Raw genomic sequence first — 5,614 nt, 5'->3', positions numbered from 1 at the left:
AGAATCTTCTATTTTTTGCAAACAGGAGCACATTGTATGTGTTCACGACCAGTGCAGAAATATTTAGTGAGGGAAATGTTTTTTATATTCAGCAGTTGTATACAAAAATAAACTGCTGAAAGTTTGTTACATTAACATGCATGATAATAAGCATGCACGAATAAATTAAAAACTCTGTCTTACATTAGATACAGCATTCGAAAATTTAAACATGATGGCAATGGAAAATCCTAACATAAAGAAATGTTTCTATGAAGCTCTTAATCAGGAACATACTTTTATTTGCTAGAGCAAATAAACATTTTAATAACTTTTGAAATATCAAAGATAAGCTATAAAAGTTTCTCACATCAAATAGAAGATTAAGCATAGTGAAATAAGCTAAATTTGGACAGGTTTTGCGTAATGAGTCACTTTAAATCTTTATCCAACTTTATAAAGTATGTAAAAAGACAAATTTCGAATAAATAGGACTTTGAAAATTTGGTTTCTGTATTTTTGGAACTGAAAAATTATTTTATTCATATGAAATATTAATATTTCTGTTCATATTTTATTTTTTATGATGATCGATATTTTGATTTATATAAACGTGATATAGTACAATACTTAAAATGAGAGGGGAGTGACGTAAACAAACTTCAAAAATCTGAGAAATTATATTAATAAAAGCATCGAAAAAAATGAAGGAAAATTACCCCTTATAAGTGAAACACCTCATATATACAGGAAACGCATGACAGAAGAAATTGAAATAAAAATAGCAAAAATATAAGCAAAACAATAATTTATTTTAATAATAAAACAGAATGTTCACACACCTGTTGAAGTTCTACACGTTAGAGTATTAGGCCTATGAGCACCACAGATATCCTTTGGAAAGTAATTTGATTATTTTAAGAATGTAGTGGAATGAAGATCATTATTATCCGTTCAGTGAAAGCAAGAGGACGTATGTTTTCGGGAACATTTCTTTAATGACCACATTTCACACAAAACAAACACAAACACGAAAAACAAGACATTAACTAGCACACCTTACCGAACAGCATTTCATGTCATTATAATAACATTCGCAATGCACTATAGGATGAGTACCTAATCAGATATCGCCATCTATTATTTAAAAGAGAAGATAGAGTAATGCAACTGCTACAACAAGGATTTTTTTTTGAAAAGTAGGAATGGTATCGTCTGAAATATTAATATTTTTTATTTAGAACTAAAAATAATTCAAATCAAGCAAATTGTTGCAGTTTGTGTGCCTTTTTTGTGAAAATACCGAGCAAAAGTGATTGTTACACCATCTTAAAATTCAGAAAAATATCTTTTAATGATATAATTTGCCTTTGAAATTTGATAATTTTCAAAAGGATATTTATATAATTTTCAGGAATATATTTTACAGAACTCTCATTCTCTCTCTCCATATACATATATATAAATATATATGTATCATCCTACATTTAATTTAATAATTTTCTTACATTGTTGAAAGTTAAGACAAAGCATTTGCTAATTATATGAACCAGTTTCTTGGGGTAGAAAATGAAGTCATATTACGTCGAAATAGAGTATGCAAACTTTGTGCAATTAGAAGAGGGTTTATTTGAAACATTTTTTTTTTACAGCACTCTGATGACATCGAATTCGACTTTATTAAGATGGTTCATGTTCTTAATAAATAGAACACATGTTATATCATCAGAATAACACGATAATAAATTGTTTACTTTTTTGATTTTTACACGGGTTTTTACGAAACATTATCTGCATCAAGTGGTTGGATTCAATGACATTTAATAATTGAAAAATTTAAGGTGAAGAGCATCTTTTTATATTTCATACACTTAGAAGGTAAAGTTATGATGACATTTTTGAGAAAGGGAAAATACCTCTTTTATTCGAAATCTTTTCGAATAAACAATAATATCAAAGATAATTCTCATTTTCTTGTTACAAATTCTATGTTATATTGTAATATTTCTAAAATAATTTGTTCGTATAATTGCAATTTTTTTTGTTTAATTTGCTTATTATTTTTAAACAAAATAATAAAAAAAAATAAAGGAAAATTTGGTAAATAAATATTTTACCTTAAGGAAATATTCATAACATAGCTCAACGATGTAAATAAACAATAAAAACCTTCTCCAAATCAAAGTATTTTCTGAAAGTATTAATGTAATAAACAAGTATTTGGTTTAAGCAAAATAACATTATTTTCAACAAAAATATTTATATATATTGCAAAAAAAAAATTGATTTTTCCATTGTGTTTTTATTTTCAAAACTAGTTTTCGACACAAAAGTCATATTTGTCTGTTGTTTTAAAATCTATTGTTGTGCAAAATAAATTCTTACCATTTATATTGAAGCATTTTTTTTTCTTGAATTTCTTGTAAGAAGTTTTCATTACTAACCTCTTTGCAGTTTTATTCTGGTAGATAAAATTCTTAAGTTAAACTTCAAAAGCAGGGCATTATTTTCAATTTTAAACTGAAAAGGTTTATTGAGCATGAAGAGAAGAAAAGGAAAAGTGAATAGACATTTTTCTTTTTTGTTGTGACTCAAAACAAAATTCATTTTGTTATTGAAGTTAAAAAGTCTTTGCATGTGAATTTCAATTTTTCAAACGTTTATAAGTTACATCTGTTTAACAATATTTTTTTGAAAAGAAGTATTGAATTAGAAACTGCCTCAAGTCATAATATACATTGCAATATTTAGAAAAGCCAAAGAACTTGAATATTTGTTTAATTGTTGTTTCAAATCGTCTACATCATCCTCATTTTAATGTAAAAAAAATAATGTCGCTAAGTTTTTAATTAATTTGCATATTATGTATTATAAAACTTTGAACACTTTTAAACGTTGGAAGTTAAATGATAAAAATCTCCAGAAACCCATTTGTCAATACAAATACTAAATAATTTAACCATACTGAGTTTTGGATTTCAATTCATATTGCATGGACAAGGAATTATAAACAAAATTTGAAAATCTATAACGCTTTATGAAAGTCTAAATTCTTTATTTGACTTCCTATTTTGAATGCAATTTTATGAATTTTCATTTAACAGTTTTGTAAAGCAATATTATTAAGAGTTCCTGTAATTGAATTAATTTTTTTCATTTAGATTTAAATTATTTATGTTATTCTAGAAAACCTTATGACCCACTGAATATGCTATTAAAAAGATAAGACTGCTTAACATTTCTTTGCATATTTGGAATAAAATGTGCTGATATTGAATCAGTTGTGATAGATTAGCAGATTTCTTTGCATACCAAAAGATATTCCTGTCAACAATTAAGACATTGTATATCAATTTCAGTAGCTTAACAAGAATGATTACTTTTAAAAAGGCAATTTTTATCAGTTATGTTCCTACTTAAAGAAATGGTTTAAAAAAAACCTTCTTGATGCCAATCTCCGAGACGTTGTAAAGATTAAGTTTGATTTGCTTTTAAAGACGGAAATGAAGAGAGGATGAAAAAGTAATATATACTCTATACATCATCTACACTTTCTGAAACTCTGGTGACGCCAAGATTGCCAATTTTAGAATATAAATGAGTATAAAATGTTTGCACATATTTGTGTCATTTTTAAAATGCAATGAAATAAGAGAAAAAGTAAATCCATGCTCCAGTCACCATTTACATTTGTTCAGATGTTGATGACGCACCTAAAGCCAAGCGAGAAATTCATTGTCACACAAATTCATTCTTCTTCTTTGCCTCCTAGTGTCAATAAAGACTAAAAAAAGTGCGCACGAGTGTCACATTTCAAATCCAGACTTACTTATTCATATTAATTAGTATTTTCCCATTTATTGCGAAATTCAGCGCAATGACAATCTCAATTAATTGCTTAGCAGAGTTTTATTTCCAGTCCGGATCAAATTATTTAACATCGTGTTTACATATCATCAGGAAAGAAGGAATGCCATGATGCAATGCCTAGCATCAAAAGTCATTTGCACTTGATTATCGCTGATGAATAATGGTTATTAAAAATTGCATCATTCTCCCGGCTCTGCTTACTCTAGCCATGTTACTCGTTCAGGTTAGCAGGTGTACTTCTACCAGTATCGCAAAATTCAACTCGACATTTGTAATTAACTATTTAACACAATTTTGGTTTGACCCTGTATCAAATTATTGAGCACCACATATATATATCGTTCAAGCTTAGTTTTAATTTTCACAAGACATACAGAGGGATTATAAAAAAATCCCTTATATTTGAATCCTATCTACTACACTAGTTGAAAAGAAACTTTATATATTATCCTTTAAAGATATATTCTTAATTTTGTGATTATTAAAAACGATAGATCTCACACTGTTATAGATAGAGTGAAAATTTTCAAAAAAAAAAAATCACCTACTTTTTTGTAGATGAACACCCACACACCTTTAATCACTCACTCTCGTGAATGGCAACGCCCTTTTTGTACTACACAATTTGTGTAACATATTTAAAATATCATAAATAGTGCTGGCAATCGCAATCTTTCGCAGCAAACTATTGAGTGGATATTTAATTTTCGACGGATTCAACAAGCAACAAACCCATTTATATGGCGGTTCTCCTGTGGAATTGGAACCTGAGCCCAGTTGAAATTTTATCAACTGAATAGAGCGATCAGTTTAGGGATGAAGTTTTTATCATATATTCATTGTTCAAAGGCGTTTATGGTAGTCGTTTTCCTTTGTACTAAATAGTTCCTTTTTTCCATTCGAAATGCCCACTGTAACTATAAATGTAAGAGCTCTACCGTTTCAAATCATCACAATCTCTAGCACGTTCCTTCAAATAACGTTATCTAAAATTTCCTTTTGAATGAGTGGAAGTGTTTTTCTGACCACCCTTCTATTTCCAAACATATGAATAATTTTCATAAGGAAATCTTCGAACAATTTCATTCATTAAGAATGCAGCAGTTTTCGTCTAACGAGCATTTCAAATTTTGGAAATTCCGATTATTAGCATTCAAAGTAATAAGCTAAAATGAGGTCAAATATTTTCTTTATGTCCTCTATCATTGGAATATGATGTCTAAAAACTTTAAAACTTTAAATTATATTCAAGCAATATCATTTTGGGCAATCAGTTCAATTATTTTTTCAAATATCTTCAAAACTGATTAATTTAATGTATAATTTTAGCAGGTTATAGATTAAAAATTCTTAGCTTAGAAAATTTACTATAAATAAAAAATATTTTTTTACAAATCATAATTTTCCAATTAATTTATAATTACTGTTGAAATATATTCGACAAACTTATTCTTCTACATTTACAAATTAATTCTATAGTTTTAAATTTCAAATAGGAAGCAAGAGGAATATAATTCTAAAATATGCAGATGTCACTCTAGAATTTATAATAGCTAAATTAATTTTAATCAATTAAAGTTGAAATAATAATTTAAATATTAATTCATATAATTAAATCAAAACTGTAATAGATGTGTCATTATTGCTATAAATAAATCGCTTGTAATAATTCTGTTGTTGTTGCGTTTTTATATTATAAGTAATTTTTTCTGAATTATTGCTGCGTTCATTTTTTGAAACCTAAAATAACGATCTCATTTATAAT

This window comes from Argiope bruennichi, chromosome 4 (assembly GCF_947563725.1).
Source record: "Argiope bruennichi chromosome 4, qqArgBrue1.1, whole genome shotgun sequence".
Taxonomy (NCBI): domain Eukaryota; kingdom Metazoa; phylum Arthropoda; class Arachnida; order Araneae; family Araneidae; genus Argiope; species Argiope bruennichi.
This window is presented reverse-complemented; position numbering follows the sequence as displayed.